This window comes from Lathamus discolor, chromosome 1, assembly GCF_037157495.1.
Source record: "Lathamus discolor isolate bLatDis1 chromosome 1, bLatDis1.hap1, whole genome shotgun sequence".
NCBI lineage: Eukaryota > Metazoa > Chordata > Aves > Psittaciformes > Psittacidae > Lathamus > Lathamus discolor.
Genome location: NC_088884.1, coordinates 109,840,389 through 109,859,603, shown reverse-complemented (window position 1 = coordinate 109,859,603; position 19,215 = coordinate 109,840,389). Strand labels below are relative to the sequence as shown.

At 44.2% G+C, this 19,215-nt stretch overlaps 1 protein-coding gene across 1 annotated transcript in view; it reads right to left on the bottom strand.

Moving 5' to 3' along the window:
• ELOVL6 (ELOVL fatty acid elongase 6) overlaps positions 1–19,215 on the bottom strand; it is a 79,069-nt gene that overhangs the window by 27,911 nt on the left and 31,943 nt on the right. The gene's annotated exons all lie outside the window — the stretch shown is intronic.

Here is a 19,215-nt window from a genome sequence, read left to right as displayed (position 1 = left end):
AGATGCTGGTTCTTTTTGAACCCCCAAAAAGAAACACAAACACTCTCAATAAAGGTTTGACTACTTCATTAATATCCCAGACAAGGCGGCAGCAAGGAACAAGATCCTTATGACACTGGAACCCCAAGATGACGCAGCACCAGACCAACCTGTGATCACGGCATGGCATGCTGCCCAGACTGCCTGTCAGAGGCAAGGTTCACCTGCATTGTGTTCTGTATAGGATTTTCAGTTAGATGTTTCTATGAAATTATGTTGCTTCACCTCAAGATAAAGACAACGATGTGCTTGTGGTGCCTAATAGTGCCAAGTAGGTCCCACCTCCAAGCTCTTCCATTATGATTAGCCAGCTGAGGGTACCCCATGGAAAGGGTTACGGACAGGACAGGATGGTCCGGAAGGCCAAGCAGTATGTGCAGTACAGTACGGCACAGCACACTACGTGCCTGCACCTGCTCAAGGCAACTGGTGCATGGATCACAAGTTCCTCAGTGGATAAGGGTCCTCCCATGAGGTCCACGAAAGCTAAGAAAAGATATAGAAGCACATCTGATAGAAAGTATGAGGAAAGCACATGCAGCCTTCACTGGAAATAGTGAGTTTATGTGAGTTTGAAAGCTAAGTAGAAGCAAAGTCCAAAGAGACAGAGGCATATCAGTATACATACAGCAGCATGCCATTTTCTGTCTACTTAGAAACTCCTCTGTTTCTACTGACATGTTTATAGCTCTGTGTTGCAAAACACAGGCAACTGCATGAAAATCCGACTGCTCAGTGCTCTGCACTGAGAAACGAAGACCTAGTGCCTGTGGTCCCCTGGGTGAGCTTTAGCATCCATGCTGGCTACAGGCCCCACCCTCTCACCTTGTGCATTGAGATGGTCTAATTGCCATGGCACTATTTATAACAACCGTGTTTTGAAAACAATAAAGCATAGGCCCTTACTCATATCATAATAAAGAAAAAAACATTCATTTTCACTTCTATGTTCTTGATTTTCAGTCAGGGAAGGGGCAGAATTACCACATTTATCAAATCTGATTGCAGTTTAGCTTGGTTGGAAATCAGTAAATGTTTGTTAACCAGTTTGCGTAGTGATGAACCAACTCAAACTTGCTCATACCAAGCTGCCTAACTGTTAAGACAGGATTTATGGGATATGGGACAGGAACAAACTCTCAGTGTGAAGTTGGACTGCATTCCCACCTCCTTCCCTCTGCAGCCTCTTCAGCAGCAGCCTGCGAAACAGCTCACTGCCAACCTGGGCATAAGTAAGGGAAGGCAGAGGGAGTGTGGTGGGCTGTACCACAGCCTGCAGTGCTGTCCTGGTTGCCCCCGGGCATCAGGAGAGACATCCCCTCTGCATGTTCCTGCCCCTTCAGTCCCATGGAATCTGGGCTTACAGTGCTCAGTGCAGACAGATGGCAATGCACACAATGAGGTATGGAGATGCTCATATATGACATATACGTATGGCCATTCGAGCGAGGTCACATGCAGGAACCCCAGAGGAGGGACCCTGCAGCCCCATGCCACACACACCTCACAGCACTGCAGTGGGAAACCCTCATGCCAGAGACAGGGAAGGTCTGTGTTGCACTGGTCCATGCATGAAGATCCAAAGCAACCAAAAACACTGCAGGATGGTGCAGGGAAAAAGACTGCAACACAGTGCTGCCATGCAGCTGCCAACAGGATGTGGGCTGCATAGGCTGGCACAGGAGGAGGTCAGGATTTAAGAGCAGTAGCTAAAGGTTCTTTGTGGGAAGGCAGGCAGGTACGAAGCTGCTCAGTTCTGTAAGACTTGAAAGTAATGGTTCAACTTCAGTTCCAATTCAAGAAAAAAATACCAGTCTGAATGAGTTAGCAGCTCAGGACTGTGCTCTGTTTGACTCCTTCTTCCTGGGTAAGATACCCTACTTCTTCCTGGGCAAGATACCCTTACACCAAGTAACATTTTGTTTTGCTTCTCATTACTGAAACTATTTTTTGTGAGTTCAGTCTATTGAGGTCAATAGTTCCATTATACTAATTAGAACAGATAGATTTTAGGTCAATTTTAACAGCTTTGTAATGAGTTCAGCATTATTTGCAATGAAGATAAATGGTATTCCCTCAGCATACAGCTGTCTTGGTGGTGGCAGACACAGGAAGATCTGATTGCACACATGACGTGAACTGCGGAGAGCAGCTGTAAACTGTTTCAGACAAGGAGGGATGCAGTAGTATCACCTCCTGTCAGAGGTAAGCACAATACTGAATTACTGAGTAGGCTGATTTTGAAATTATCACTCTGTTTTGACACCTGCTGACAGCTTCTCATAACTTTCTGCATCCAAATGACTTTGAATCTTCCCCTCTGCAGCATAATAGTGGTTAAAAGAACTGGGTAGTCCAGGTGATGTAGTTACAAAGGGGTTGCAGAGCTATGTACTCTTAAGATAATCTGTTTAACTGCATTAGACTGGTATTAACCAGCTTCTTACCAATGTTTTTATGATGGATTTTCCTGAAAGGTTCATGCCTACAGTCTGGTTCCTGGGGTGGTGATGCAAAGCAATGGCAATCTGACAGCATTCAGTTACATTTGCTACGGTTTTAGCCAAAGGCAGCTAATACCAAATGAGCCTTTTTAAAGACAGAATTTTGGAGTTGTTCTGGAGCACTGTAACTTTTCATTACTATTTTCTGAAGAGGAACTAAATAGAGCAGAATGATGACCAAAAAAAAAAAAAAAACCAAAACCAAAAACAACCTTGAAACAAAAAAAAAGAAAAATCCCCCAAAGCAATTCAGTAGCAAGACTCGCATCCAGTAACTTCAATGTTAGCACATTCGTATGTTTGTCTTCAGTTCTGTTCTGCAGGATAACATGTAGACATAAAGACAGGGCTGCCAAATCCTCCACATTTTTCTGGCATTTCTGTTTCTCACAGTTGTCTCCCACCTTCCTACATTTTCAGACTTCAGGAACTAAGTACTCTCTCTACTGAATACAACTCCATGTTTCCCTGTCAAAAGTTGCCAGCTCCTTCCCCCAAAAGGGAATTTTCTGGAGAACCCATAAATGCTCTGCTTGGGCTAGGGGTAACTACAAGAAAGCAAGGCAAGAGTTTGGGCTACAGGATGAAGACATGACGCAGATCTCCCAGGATGCTAGCACAGAGGTGGCTGTATCATGAGGCAATGGGACAGGCAGAAGCAGCTGACATGATGAGAGAAACAGAAGAAAAAGGGTCAACAGTAAGCATGGAAGCAATTGAGAGGGGCTGGGGTCAAGAGATGGATGTGAAGCTGGAACAGCATGGTAAAGAAGGAGGCTCGTAGTCCCTTGGCTGCTGATGCCCCTGGACTAATGCTTCTTGCACCCATGTGCACACCAACAGGCTCAGGCTACCCACACTGAACACAGAGCTTTGGTCTCTCTCCTGCAAAAATCCTACAACAGGGGCATGTAGTATAATCCCGTGGACCACAGCCTGTGGGCTCTGCTTGTCCCTCTGCACTGTGTAAAGGCAGGTGATGTGTTTTATCGAGGATGGATGAAGGTTTGGGCACTCTCAGAACCTGAAATTCTTTACTAGATCTTCCCCATGGTAGAAGAGAGACAGGAAAGAAGAAAAGAAAATTGAGCAGAGGGAGCCAGAACCTGGGGATGATAAAGGAACACAGAGGAACTCCACCCCACCAGGAACAAAGCTTCTCCTTGTTCATAGCCAGGGAGTCCTACCCAGAAAAGCCCTCTCAGGCACCAAGGAGTGACAGGCAGAGATCAACCATCCAGCCTCAGGCAGGAAAACACAACATAGAAAGGAATAGCAACAGTAAGCAGACAGCTAAGGAGTAAAAAATCCCGACTCCCCCAGAAGTACGTTATTTATAAAATGCTCCAAGTGTAAGAATTGCCACAGCATTCTAAACTAAGGGGCCAAAGCCTAAGGGTGAGCCTCAGGTGCCGTAGCATGAGACATACCAGTGTCTCTGAAGCAAAGTGAAATAGCCTTGAATATTGCAGTGCTGCTGAAGGAAGTGGTTTCAGCACAGACGCACTGTTGTAATTTTTCTTCCTTGAAAATAGAAGCCTGAGTCATTATTGTAGAGTTCTCTGATGTTAATGAGCAAACTGAAACAGAGATACGTGCTAATAAATGTAATCTTTCCATGGGATTTTCTTTAATCGTTAAGGAAAACCTTTGCAGAAATGCACAAAGGACAACCTTATCATACATCTTTTAACTATCCTCTAACACGTAACACAGGATTATCCTCATAACAGCATTCATTAGGGGAGTAGTAAAGTGAATCAGTGTTAGGCCCCTCTATTTACATCCTATAGGGATTTTAAATGATTTTTTTTTTTATCAAGATGCATTTACTTTGCACAGGCAGAGCTTGTTCTTAAGCTCATTACCACTTCTTCATATGCTGGAAACGGAACACAAGAGGTAAAAAAAACCCTAAACCACTGCAGTTGCCAGAGCAGAGTGCTTCTGGCAAGTAAACAGGCAATTTCAGGCTCCCAATGTTTTCTTTTGGCCTTCTTCATCATCATTTTATTGACTTAAGAAAACAGATTTTACTGTGGGGAAAAAAAAAGAGAAAAGGATGCTCAGTAAGATGAAAGATAGGGGACTTTTCTTACCAGTTTCTCTCAGCTTTCAACAGAAAACAACAGCAATCACTTGTGTTTCTAATTGAAACTCCTAACCAGAGAGCCTAATTAAAGAGAGTTAACCTGACCAGTGTAAATCACACAGCGTACCCATGTCCATAGCTTACAAGCAGTGACTGATAGCCTTGGCAAAGTTACTTTCTCTCTGGTGCTTATTTAAAAATCATACACTCTGCATGTATAAAAAAGGGTGTGAAAACGCTTCTCAGTCTCTCAGTGTTTCTACCTCTGAAATACTGTCAAAACAAACCTTTCTCTCGCTCTTCCCAGATACAATTTTGACAGAACCAGCAAAAAGAGATCAAATGTGTGGCTATCCCAGATCTGCATATGAAAATATAACCTGCACTCCTAGCTTTGAGTTTCTGCAGCTGTTTCCTGTTGACCATACCAGCCTTAATAACAGAGAGAGAAGGACATGCATAAAAGGAAGACCTGTCTGATACACACAAGCCAATGAAGCCTGATTTATTCCTACAGCTCAGTATCCTTTGACATTTATATTTAGAGCAGTAACGACGACAGTCACACACACGGGTGACTCATCGATGATGGTCTTTGATGTAACAGGCTATCAGAGAATAAACAGGGATGTATCTCATACCAGTCTGATCCCTTGATTTCTAAAGCCTGCCTCCCAAAAGACCATTTCGGTCTCCTCATGACAGGTACTGTTGGATATGTAGGTCTGTGCTCCCCACAAGGCACCCTGGAGAAGAAGGGTCAGGGCCCCGGGAGCACATCTCAGGCAGGGAATGCTATTCCCCCACATCTGCCTTTTCTCCGGGTCCTGTTCCCGTCACCCAATTCATGTTGTTACTGCCAGACAGTACCCTGTATCTGCCCAACTCCTTAACCCACAGAAAGTAAGGAAACAGCACTGGGAGGCTGCCAGAGGGACTGCTGCAGGAACTGTCCCAGGCTCAACTTGGCCAAGAAGGATTTTGATGTGTTTCTCATGCCCCATAAGTGCTAATAGCAGAGCTAAGGGATAGACGCTCAGGCCCCCTGTTGCCCAGGTCAAAGCGGGAAAGATGAGAGCTACCAAGCCAGGTAACTCTGAAGAGCAGAGAAACTGCTGGTGTTTATGGTGTATCATGAGGTCACAGCCTGCTGTGGTCCAGCTGGAGGGCCAGCTGGAAACAGCCCCAGTTCCCAACCAGCCAACCTGCATGGGCATCTTTCCCAGGGAGCAAGGCGCTGTGCCCAACCAAGCCTCCCCCCACATCACATTTAATCAGACCCAGGAGCAGGAAAGCACTCCCAAGGCATGCCACTGGCAGGGCAGGTAACAGCCCTAAAATTACAGAGAGGAGAAACAAGGGCACAGCAGTGTGGAGGCACTGCGGAAGATGGCTCATGTCCTGCACCTCCCTGATGGTTGCATTTTTTCTGTTGAAATGTGTTTGCCAGTAGTTTGTCACACTCATGCTTGTAGAATATATATGTTACAGAGTACCGCCTATAAACTAAAATGTGTGCAGCTAGGGATGAAAACAGCAGCAGCAAATTTTGCTTGCTGTCCCTTTGCAATGGGAAAATGTAAGAGAAGCTTAAGGGTGAGAAATTGAAGTTAAAATTTAGGGACAATTTATTTTTATTTGTTTGCTTCCACATAGAAGTGGCAAACTCCATTCTGAAGTATATGAAGTCCTTTGTTCTTTCTAAGCCTCATATTGCCTTAATCGAACAAACCATACACCCTTAAAAATCCCTAAGCTACAATTCCAAATATAAGCAACGTTACAAGAGAAAATTACTCCTCAAATGGAAAGGGCTTCCGAAAAGAAACCAAAACAACCCCCAAAACTTTGGGACTTGAAACCAGCTTGCCAAGATTTTGTTACCACTGAAGGCAAATCAGCTTCCTCTCTAGCTCTGCCCCAGATTTCCTTTACTTTTAAGTTATGTTTTGAATGGTGACCCAGTCAGTGCAGATGGCAGCTAACGGTGTATTCACGGTGATGACAGCCATCTTCCAGTTTCCACCTCACACGAACAGCAGTGCAAGTTGCAGCCCAGTGGGCTGGATTGCTGGGGTGAGCCCCATTGTACCCTTCTACCCAGCTAACCCCATTCAGCCTGTGCTGAAGCCTGCATCGCTCCATCCTCAATGCCACCACTCCTCCACAGAGATGGGTCAGCATCTGACCTACTGCTACTGACACTGATCATAAGTAACAACCATTTTTGCAAAAGCCCCCCAAAATTTATGTCACCAGAGCTAAGAACTGACAGCGGCCCCAGAAGAATCATGGAGCCTACTGGCAAAACAATGACCATCCCTGTCCCTGTTAACAGTCTTCATAGCAGGTCAGTGTAGTCAAAGAAACTCCTCCTGTACTGGAAGCCTCTGCTATATCCATCTGTATCACTCTGACAACATACCTAGTTCTTAATACATAGACTTGATGATAAAGCAGGGTATCTTAGTGTCCCCTTGGATCCGCCATGGGTTTCTCCAGGCTTTGCTGGGTCCTTCAAGCAGTCCGTAAAGAGACAGCATAGAGCAGGGAAACTAATGTAGGTCATGGGCACTGCAGTTCTGATGAAAAGCTACAGTACTTTCACTTTTAATTCCATCAATGTAAATTTAAACCTCTGGCCTCCACAGTAAAGACCTGGAGCTAGTAAACACAACTGCAACTGAACTTGGGCCTACTAACCTATATGTCTACCAGTTGAAGGCACTCTGTAGGCACATCTCACCTGAAAGTGGTTAATGAAGATGCTAGTGGAGGTATGTCATAGAGACATAGCATGAAAATAACTAGATCTCCATAATGCCTTACTCGTTTGATGTGCTTTATCTGATCAAATCAATCAATGGTTATGACACCTAATAAGTTTACACTTACACTTACATCAGCGTAAGGCCTTCAGATCTGGAAAGATCTCTGAAGCAACTCACATATGTTATTTATATAGACAAGTGCTGCTTTTCTCACTGCTCAGGGGACAGACATTTATTTAACAGGACACAACACTACAAGTAACACATCAATACAAATACATTATTAAAGCTACTTTTGCCCCTGCTCCTGCAGGAAAGCCTATGCACCACAGTGGTTAGGATCAGCTCTCTCCACCTTTGCAAATGCAACTTGTAAATAGTCTTGGAAATAATGTTTGTTGGACCTAATAAAATATTTAAGTAGGAAAAAAGCCGTAATTCAAAATAAAACATGGAAAAGGCAGGGATTACAAGCAGTGTGTTGTTTTTCTACTTACCCACCCTCAAAGACATTCCAGTGGACGTTGCTCCCTTCCAACCTTCTCCAATATAACCTCAGAAAATGATGTTGCTACAACTGCCAGCAGATTGCAAAACCCCAACAAAAACCATTCTGATTTTTTTGAGAGCATTCCCAGCCAAAAAAGACATGTAAGATTCTCCTGTGGAGCAGAGCGCAACCTTAGAAACAGGGCAGCCAAAAGTAACGTACAAATAAGCCTTTACAGCTAGGGTTTGGTGACCACCTTATGGAAAGGATCACATAACTCTCTCAGTGCTGGAAAATATTAAATTATCCCAGAGGAAACCAAACTAAGGAGATGGATGATTGAAAAGCATAATGAATTAGAATATACACTTACACTTCTGCTCCCCATCTAAAAACCTAAAACCATATGGACAGATCAGAGCAAGCCAGCTACACCATTCTGTGGCCTAGATCTGATTAAAAGGGGATACCGGTCCCAGTGACATTGCAGTAATGGAATTCTGGAATGAAAGGACTTGCTTTCAAACCCTATAAAGGCTCACATGCCCTGTGGAAGAGAAGTGGGTGAATGGAGTTCATAAAAACCAGCATTTTGGTAGAGAAGCAAATGGAAGAATATTTTTCAGCATCCTTGCATGAAAAAAATCAGGTCATCTGAAGATCAACTGCTTGCTCTGACTGGTCCTGCAGTACTTTTTGACACACGATGTCAACGACTGCTTGATGTACCAAATAAAACCTTCAAGGACATCTGACCCTTGTCTAGTGCTGAGAGATCAAGTGACAAGGATGCTAATGGAAACACTGCCACTAACCTGGACCTAGTTCCTGACTGATAGGAAACTAGCAAAATCCAGGAGAAAAATGGGGCAATTTGGCTATAATCTTTTCAATTCCTTCTCTAAAACAAAGAGCCCTGATAAACAGCCATTTCCCTTCTTAGTCACCTGGGAAGCAGGTCAGGACAAATACAAAGGTGTTTCAGCAAGTGCTCGAAACTTGCAATAGGGAGCAATTCAGAGTAGCTAGGAGGCAGGTTTACATGCTGTTACCTCCTCAGAACACAATGCTTTGCAGCTTGCCCAACACGTCCACCAGCAGAGAAGCCAGCTATGCATTAGCTTGCTACCTTATCATTAGCAAATGGCATTTCCATGAATTAAACCTTGCCACTACATATGTAAGGGTTTCATGATTAAATGGTATTTCCATGAACTGAACCTCGCCTCTACCTACGGAAGATTTTTATGCTTTCCATTCCCAGTGGAGTCTTCAGTCCCCAAACTAATCTAGCAGATGAATTTCCCAGTACTTTCAGTCCATCATGATTCCCATGTTATTGACCATGACCTATAGCTTCTTCATTAAACCCAGAATCGCTTTACTTGAAATCAGTGAAGGAAGTACCTTTAAAGCAGACTCTTTCAAAGATAAAGGAAGAGGAAAGCTGGCCTGGATCCAATTAAAATTATTTGAGGAGAGAACATAAAACACCATGAGAAATACCGCCAGTGATAAACCAGTAAAAGGAATTTTCCAGTTACTGAGGTTTCAGGATCTGATGCAGACAAAATTTAGAAGGCAGAATGACATTCCTAAACCCGCAGTGGAAATGAAGATGGGCCAGAGGAACACAAGCAAACAGTCTACAATCACCAGCACCCATTCCTCAACTAAATGTCACAGGCCAGCTGATTTCTGGTTGTTTCCTGCAGACATCCCACTGGCAGTCCTGAAACAACTGGAATAAACCAGCAGGAGCGGCACAATGCAGTACAAAGTACACAGCACTAATATAGCTTATCTCTATCCTGTCAGCAATATGTTTCTGACAGCTTGTTCGGGCTTTCCACCTCTGCCTACACCTTCACACTTGGCATGGGCTCCCTTGTCTCTCTCTCGAGGTGGCAGGACCCGCCAGCTCTCCCAGCTAAAGAGTATGAATCTCTCTTTTTGCTTTCAGCTGTGAGGGCTTGGCTGACTGCATCCTGCCCTTAGCCACCCCCTCACCTAATTAGATGGTATACTAAACTGCTTAGCAGTATTTCACTTTCCATCGTGGTATAAAGAGTACAGGTTACTAAAGGATTAGCAAGTATAGCATTAAAGTGTTATATATACACAGTTTTCTGTTCTAGCTCCTGCTAAATCTTGGTCACAGGGAATCTGTTAAAAGATAGCAGATGCCAAAAGGCAAGAAACCACAGACAAACAAGGTGATGAATCTGGACTACAGTAGCAGTGGCTGCATACATGACACCGTGAGAAAGAAACAGAGCATTACCAGGAGTGAGCAGTAATTGACATTCATGAGGTCCCCGCCAACCCTTGGGATTCTGTGATTCTGTGGTTCAGCATTTCTGGACAGGCAGACAAATGGAGCAAAGCAAGGGAACAGGAATATGTTTTTAAACAATTCAAATACAACAGTAGTCTGAATTTAATGGCCATAGCTGTGAAGGGGCAGAAGGGAGGACCAGATTACTGCAAATGAATAGGAAAGCCTGTTAGCATGTCAGTGATACTGTTTCAGATATGTTTTTTTAAAACAAAAAATAGCCACCCACAAAGGTAGAGAAATTAAATAAACATCTGACCTTTGTTTTTTCCCAAAGGTCACATAACCAAAATTTGTTTAAACATCCCCAAACATATCCCTTTTGCTATTCTTTTTCTTAATTGAATTTCCTGCCACTGATTACCTCCATAACTTGTGGATTCTGCTCAACCTTCTCTCCATGGCAGGTTTGCTAAGTTATGGCTGGCCTATAAAGAGGCCTTTCATTTGCAACGGGAATACTGGAGTCCTTTGGCACCTGTGTGCAGGATCTGATGGGTAGCAGAGAGGGGGAAGGAAGTGATCTTCCCAAAGATACCATTTTCCCCGAGAATGCCCTGAGGTGCTTCAGAGCTTTGAGGTGCTCCCACCATAGCTAGTGCCGGCAGCCGAACCAAAGAAATGCTCAGGCACCAGTCACCGTTGCTGCTCCTGCACCAGCCAACCCCATCGCACAACTCACACATACTCAGAATGGGCATCTCAAAACCTTCTTGCTAAACCAGTGGGATTCGAGCACCTACCAGAGACTCCATGGGCTGGGCACTCCAGTTTCTGTGCATCAAGTACACGTTAACAATAGCTTGCTTTTACAAGCCTCTATTCTTGGGAAAGTCAATTGCTATCTCTTTGAGGTTGGTAATGATCAACACAACTGCATATTTGCCACCCAGCTAACCTAACTGCTCAGAGAAAAAGTTGCAACTCTCTGTATTCAACAAGTTTTTCCACTTTCATGATACCCTAGAGCAAATGGCAGTTGCTACTGTTCACTGCTTTCAGTTTTGGTTGTTGGCTTTTTTCCCTTTAGCTGTAGTCTGCTTTAAGATTCATGAATGTAAGCACACTATAAATACATATCAGAGAGTTTCACAATTACACTGCGTCTGAACTGACGTTTCACTCCAGCAAAAGGCAACCAGTGTTGGAACTCAAAACGCCAAGGGGAAAACGTTTACTCATATTTTAAGGACCTATGCCAGTGAATCCCCTCCCGCCCAATTGCCAAGTTTTTTCACTTTAATTTCTCTAGCTCACTGGGACTCTGTCCTACTGAAAACAAAAATATTTTGGAGACCTTGACCTGCAGCAACAATGACTGAAAACACAGACAAGTGCCCCTGTGTTTGCCTGCATCCTGGACACAGTACTGCTGTGTTGGGGCCAACTCATACCTGCACTGCGAGTCAGCAGTAATGGTCTTGGGCACCACCGCTGTTTTGGTGCTCTGGGGCCCTGAGCTGCTCTCTTCACATGGGCAGCACAGTGCAGGGGTGCAATGGCTCACATGGAAATTTCCAGCACAGCCCTCCATATTGCTCCTTCTCACTAGCCTGAATCACTGAGGTGACTGCGTGTACAGAGGGACAAGCAGCAGAAAACGCCTCTGATGAAAAGTATTCGAGTCCTCTGTCTTTTACCAAGAAGGCACAAAGTCCATGTTCAAAGTGCCTTTTGGTTCAGCAGTTTCAGCACTGTCAGCAGCACAACATCCTGCTGGGCAGAGGCCCTTTTGAGTGGGCAGAGCCCAGTGCGCTGCTCCAATGCCCTAACCAGCAATCCCAGCAGAGCTCCTACATCCCTCACCCAAGCACAGGCTAGCAAGCATGATAGGTTGGGCCAAGCAAAAACACATTCAGTTTTGTGATTCATTGCAAATTATTTCTTTTCAGCCTACAGTTTAAGTTTCAGTCCCTCTAGCTACTTAGTGTATCAGCAAAAAGAATCAGCATCTCCCTGCCTTAGACGTTCAGCAACCTCACACGATACTGATGACTTGTTCAAAATCGTATCAAACCTGCGGTTGCACAAGTTCGTTCTTTTGTGGGTTGAATTCTTATAAATACAGCTTTGAGCTTCTGTCCACACTTCTGAAAAATGCTGGATCCGTGCTACAGCCATCACTCCACCCATCCCGCCCCACCCCTGGCAGCTTTTGCCCTAAATAAAACAAGGGTGTTACACGACTACAAACTAGATGATGAACCTCACCAGTCTTCAGTCACAAAAGTACCAGTCCTTATTACTTAAATCAGCTTGTGCTTGTTTCTTCTTCTGTCTGTGCATTTAAATATTGTGCTGATATAAACCAAAATCCCTATCGAACTGTAGGATATTTTATCCATGTCTTAGATGTGCCCGTTTGCTTGGATGGTGAGAAGAATAAATACCACTTCTGCTTCCCACTCACACCTGTTAAATAATACCAGTACTCCAGATAAAACCCAAATAATACTGTTAATACTAATACCAGTAACACGCTAAATGGATCTCTTAAATAATAATTAAAGTAAATAGGCTCACTCACTGAACAGGTAAGTAAGCAAGAATGAGGCCCCATGTAATTGAACCTTAACCCAACTGCACTGCTACATTTGCATTCACAGAAAGACTGTAACGTTTGAGTAAAACTACATTCAAGTGATTTGGCTAAATTTGGTGCTCGCAGCCTGTGCTAGACTGACACCTTTCTGAGAAAGCGAAAGAAAATGAATTGGTTCTATTAGACTTCCTAAACCCTGTGGATGATGACAGGAGGTGTTAATAAGCAAGAGTTTGAGAGCTCCTGGAAACCAAGAAAAAGCTGCCCATCTGAATTTAGTGGCTGCAGCTATCCAACAAAGCAACAGATAAATGCTCTCAAGCAGCTGCTTCTCTTTCTCACTGTGGTATGCTGAGGCATTCTAAATAACCACAGAGTGGCTTAAACCATAGGGATGGCATATTAAGCAACCTTCTGGTACATGTCCTGCAGCCAAAATTAAAATGTGAAGTTCTGCTATAAGACTAAATCAACTGAATTAAACTAAAAAGTGGCACAATACAGGCTTGATGTCCTGAGAGATGCTGGCATGGCTTATTCCTGTATACGAGTCCATTTTGGACAGCATGAACAGTCCTACAAAACTCCCCGCATGTGGGGCTAACCCTGAATCCAACAGTACTAGGGCTCCTTCATACAAGGAGAGGTCCTTCACTGTTTAGTTGGTTCCCCAGCAAAACTCATGAGCTCTCCAAACAGCCTCTCTGGGGGCACAATTTTAGACCAAAAGCTGTAGCTCTTTCCTCATGCACGTCAAAGCTGTGTGAGATGTTTCAGCACCTTCACGTCAGCCTCCTGCAAGGGCAGCTTCCTCCAGCACTGCCTGAATGCTCCAACCCCCACTGCCTCTTAATGTGTCTGTGAAAAGAAAAGGAAGTATCTCTCCTTCCACCAAATTAAACATTTTACAAAATAGTAAATTGGGCTGGGGAAATATATGGCTCTGGTGGGTCTGAGGAAGAGGATGGCAGCAAGAACGCTGGGATATTAAAGACCCTACAGCCAGCTGCCAGTAATGGGCACTGACCACTGCTCCTGGGACTGCAAGTGTATGTCGCATGAAATAAGCCCATACCTTATGCTAAAGTTTCTAAATCGTTGTTTTCATGGTGTGCCCAGAGGCAAAATACAGGGCTCTGCTGTCCTTCCTGAAGCTGTCAGGACTGGACTAAAGAAAATGGAGAAAAACATAGAAATAAAAATCTGAAGGAAACTAAATCTAGGTCATGGCTGTGAGTTGGGTCAACCAGCTACAGAGTGAAGGCACATCCTTTTTCTTTCTCTCTGCCCTTCAATGCCAGACTTGTTTAACTAGATTCTCCTTGGTGAATTTTCTTTTATAATTAACAAATGAAAAGGAAACATGCTTCTCTGCATTTAAAAAATACCTCAGCTGCCTTATGCAAGCCAATTCAATTTTTAAGACTGGGTAAAGACTTTGCTGCCTCTGCTTACATACAGTCTTACCTTTCAGCCCTGTTAAATTTGGGATGGGGAGGGGGAACGAGGCAGTGTCTTAAACGATTGATGATTTCTGCATTCATCTGAAACGATAAACTCTAAAGAAACAGTCTCTCGCATGCAGGCTGGGGTAAATCTACCACAACAAACACAGCGGGTGGTTGATCTCACAAGGTTTGAAAGACCATCTTGACCCTCAGTGCATGCTAGCCACACAAGCTTTAAATTAAAAGATCTGATGCCTTACCCAGGCTCACACAACTCTTCCCTGCTACATGTCTGTTAAAAAAAACTGGCAGGTTGAGTTTGCTCTCATGCAAAGGGGAAGGTGAGGAACGCACATAATCTTTCCACTTTTCTTGGCACCAGAACAAACCCGCAGACGCCAGCCACTGCTATGCGTAGGCAGGAAGATGACTCCCAACCATTAGGATATCCAAACTCTGGGAGACTCTGCCTCCCAAGTGCAAAAAGGTTTGCCTGCGTCAAAGATGGGGCTTAACAAGTTTGGGGCAAAAAGAAACATTAAAGACCAGGTGAGGAGCTGCATGACTCTGCAGGTCCCTTACAGAATAGAACTGGGCTTGGGCAGTCCTGCCTGCACTCCCTTACTTCCAGGATGACTGTACTGAAAGAGGTCACTGGGAACACAGACCCAGGAGAAGAAAGGCTCGATGGTGCTTTGTATGGCTGGGTGTGATGCAAGGAGGTGGCAGAGAACTCTCACTTCTTGCATGCAAAGGTGCATGCAAACCTGGCACCTTTAATTTGCAAAAGCTTCTCCCTTTCACTCCCTTGCAGCACCAACGCAAACCTCCTGAGGCTGCAAGGCTGGGACTTGTTGAGCAAGATGTACACAGTGTCCCTCAAATAAGGTCCCTGACGAGGCTGGAGCAGCTGCAGCTGCTCTGGCAATTGAGGCAGCAGGGATCCCAAAGTGGCCCCTGACAATCTACTAAGCCTGCCTCTAGCACAGTGCTCTATAGACACAGGGGCTTTGGCTGCATGGTTAAATGCTGTTAGTTCAACCCAAACCAAATAAATTAAAATTAACATTCCTTTGGGGCTGACTCATAGAAGAAGTGTAGTCTTTTCACTGGCCTGCGCTTCCCTTCCTCCACGTGCTTGTCTTTCTTGCTGGCAGAACAAGGAAGCACTGCAGTTTACCAGAGACCAGGCTCTCACACAGCCCCAAGCCAGGGCCAACTTTGCTCAGCACTCTGCATCCTTGTAGCTACACACACAGTTTAAAGGGCTTTGGTTCGAAAGGCAACCCAATGTTCAAACACCTCACTCGGAAAACCTCACCAAGCTGCGCCCATGCATGGATTCTTCCTTATTTTCATTTGTTTGGCTGAAATGTGTTGCTGCATCAATGCACCAATTTGACTGTCTTTCTGGGAACTAAACAGTAAACAACATGCTAGCCCATTTCTAGTAAACATGTCACTTGTAGTAAGAGCGTGTTTTTCTTTGGCTTGGTTTGGATCAGTGGCATGAGTTCGTTATGTATTACCACAGAGTAAGAAGAGGGTAAAGATTTCACAGTTTGGTCCTAAATTGTGTATGCAGAAAGGAAAGAGAAAGGGAGCCTGGTTCTTACAGATAACAGTATGTTTCTGAGATGGAAGCCCTGGTAATTAGAAGTTTTTACCAGCTGATGCTGACAGTCTTTAGTAGTCTCAACCCCCTTCCCAGGAGACCTGCTAAAGGACAGCACTGCACTGATGGCACTTGGCAGCCTCAGCCATCGCTGCAGTAGCCGCTAAAAGAGCTGAAGGGGAATTAACTGAGTCACACTCTCACTCCAGGTCAGTTCAGCCCAGGTCAAGGCTGAGGTGGTACAGACAGACCTGCACGGATCAACCTTAAAGGGAAGGCAAAAGAGCTGCCAAGCTGGTGTTTGCTCCCAGTTGTAAAATTCACACACAAAAGCAGCACACTATGCTTGTCCATATAATTCTCTAGCTGTGACCATACATGTATCAGGAAAACAAGAAAGAATCATAAAGTTATAAGATCATTAAGGCTGGGAAAGACCTTTAAGATGAAGTCTGACTGTTAACTTGGCACTGCCAAATTCACCACTAAAACATGCCCCTCAGCACCACATCTACATGTCTTTTAAATACTTCACTGGGAAGCTTGTTCCAATGCTTGACAACCCTCTCGATGAAGACATTTTTGCTAATATCCAATCTAAACCTCTCCTGCTGCAAATTCAGGCCATTTCTTCTTGTCCTACCACTTGTTACTTGGGAGTAGAGACTGACACCTGGCTCACTACAACCTCCTTTCAGGTAGTTGTAGAGAGCTATAAGGTCTCTCTTCAGCCTCCTTTTCTCCAGGCTAAATATCCCCAGTTCTCTCAGCTCTTCCTTTTAAGACTTGTGCTCCAGACTCTTCATCAGTTGCGTTGCTCTTTTGGACATGCTCATAGGTTACTGCAACTTACTGGGAAGGGAGGGGAGGGAACAACCCTTGCTTAGGGCATGATCTGGGCAGAAAGCATCTATTTAGAGACCTGGGAAATACAGCTCAGCAACTCCAAGCCACGCATAAATGCGGCAGGCAAAGCTCGTCTACTGCCTGTCAAGTAACAAACATATTTGTATCCTGTCCTCTTTATCTGCACTGGCGCACTGGGAAATAACACAGCAAGAAGGCCAAACGCTGCTAAAATATGTGGTAAAACTGTACAGATGCTAGGCAAGACTGCATCTCTCTCTTACTACCAGAGAAATGCTTAGGTCTGGTCTGGAGCTCAGGTGCATTAATATAAAATTCCCTGCAGTTTCGGAGCACTTTGGAAAAGTTGCATATTAGTTGGTAGATAATGTTTGTGCCACTTGCCATCCCTGACACAGACAGCAGAACTTGACAACTTTAACAATCTTTATTTACTCCCGCAAGTCCCTCATCCAATATTTTTTCTTGATTAATCATAGAATTTGGGTTGCAAAGGACCTTAAAGATCATCCAGTTCCAACCCCCCTGCATAGGCAGGGACACCTTCCAGTAGACCAGGTTGCTCAAAGCCGTGTCCAACCTGGCATTGAACGCTGCCAGGGATGGGGCAGCCACAACTTGTTGATTAAACAACCTTTCTTACAGGACAGACCAGCTTTCAGTGATCTCTCCTTCTGTGTGACCTCTTCACAGGTAGAGGTACGTTGAACATCTGTTCCACTTCCCTGGGGATCCTTGTGGTACCTCTAAAGCGTTCAGTACTGTTCTTTGCTGACTCTGTTTTGAAAAAACTATTTGAAAAAGCTATTCCCCGTCCAAAAAATTCACATGCCACAGCTTCCCAAAGTGAGTTAAACAAAGGTATCTGAAGAGGAGAACTACATATCTGACCATGTTCCAGCTTTGGTCAACTGCCAGAGTCAATCCCAGCCATTTCCAACCTCTGCACTCTTAGCACAGTCAGCTGGAAGCAAGAAGGGGACAGATATCACTGCAGGCTTGCCTTTCTGCTTCCTGGAGATCATGCTATGTGATTCCTACTCATTGCATGGAGGAGGGAGGCATCACCCCTGGTCCCACTATGGCTCAGCTTCCTCTAGAGGCAAGCTCAGAAGATCCCAGGAGGAACATTCCACTCAAAATTAAGAGCAAGGTGCCCTCTATTAGAGAAAAAACAGTTTGTCTCTTTCTAATAATTTTTGGCCTGTCCAACACAGCTGAACCCATTACAGTTCATTTCACTGGCATTTGTGGCAATACTATAAGACCATATTTGCACTGGTGCCAGGCTAGCTGTGTTGTGAATCTGCACTAACTCCTTCATTGCAGTTACTCTAGAGCAGGTTTCTCTACAGTACAGTATTTCTGAAGAACAGAAATAAAACCAGAACTTACTAGGAGCAAAAGTAACTGAGCTTCATCTTTGGTTTACAACAGCACAGTGGATAGAGTGTGTATGATACATATGTAAGTGCCATCTCCTTAACTTCACTGTAGGTCAATTTAAGTACCTCGGTTTAGTTGCCCAGATATAAACAAATACACAGTGATATTTTCAATGTCTGCATTGCCATCTTTAACTTTGGAGAGACTCCATCTCCTGTAATGTCTCCCTAACGCAGCTGTGTTTGCTAGAGCCTTTAAACACTACAAAAATAATAGGTAGTAAAGCCAAGAGGGACATGCCTGTGCAGAATGCCACAGCATTGAGACTCATAAAGACATATTAATATGGATAGATTCACAGTCATGACTAGCAGTTACTTTTACTATATATTCATACAGTACTTTTCCTAACAGTGGGCTGTTTGTAAATGCAGCTGACTTCAGGCTGTAATTATGATACAAACTGGTTCATCTACCTTAAATACCTGTGTAACCTTGTTACTGCTCACACTATCTGATGCTTTTACTTCTCTCCAGAAAAGTACAGTAGCATTTTACAGACAGGAGACTGTGGTACAAAAAAAAATCTGGCCAAGTTCCTATCTTCGCTTTTGATTCCCTTCTGTAGGGGAATGCTCTCCAATGGCAAGAAGTAGCAGAAACAGATTTATGACTTCTTGCCCTTTCTCCTCCTCCATTTGCTTACCCTAGAAAAGACAGAAACGTATCTTAGACTGTAGAGCAATTAATTTCTCATGGGGTCTAAGATTATAAATACCATGCTCTTGGATAATCCTTAGCAAAGAACTCTCTTTTTGTGTTCAATCCAGCCAACTCTCAATCTGTGACTGTAGGGGAAGAGCTTAATAGTTTGGATACCCTTGAGACATGTCTACAAACCACTTTTAGCCTACACCTATTCCTGGGTCTCACACGGAGAGTCTCCCCCATCTATCTGCACATGTGGAGGAACAGGCTGTTTCAGTAGCCCAAATGAACAACTCTTGGAGTGTAAATGACCACATACTGAGGACAACTTTGTTTTTCATTCTTAAAGGCAGCAGTTACTTCCAAATATGTGCCTTTTTGGTGTCTGCAGAGCACATGCATGTTCAGGAAGACA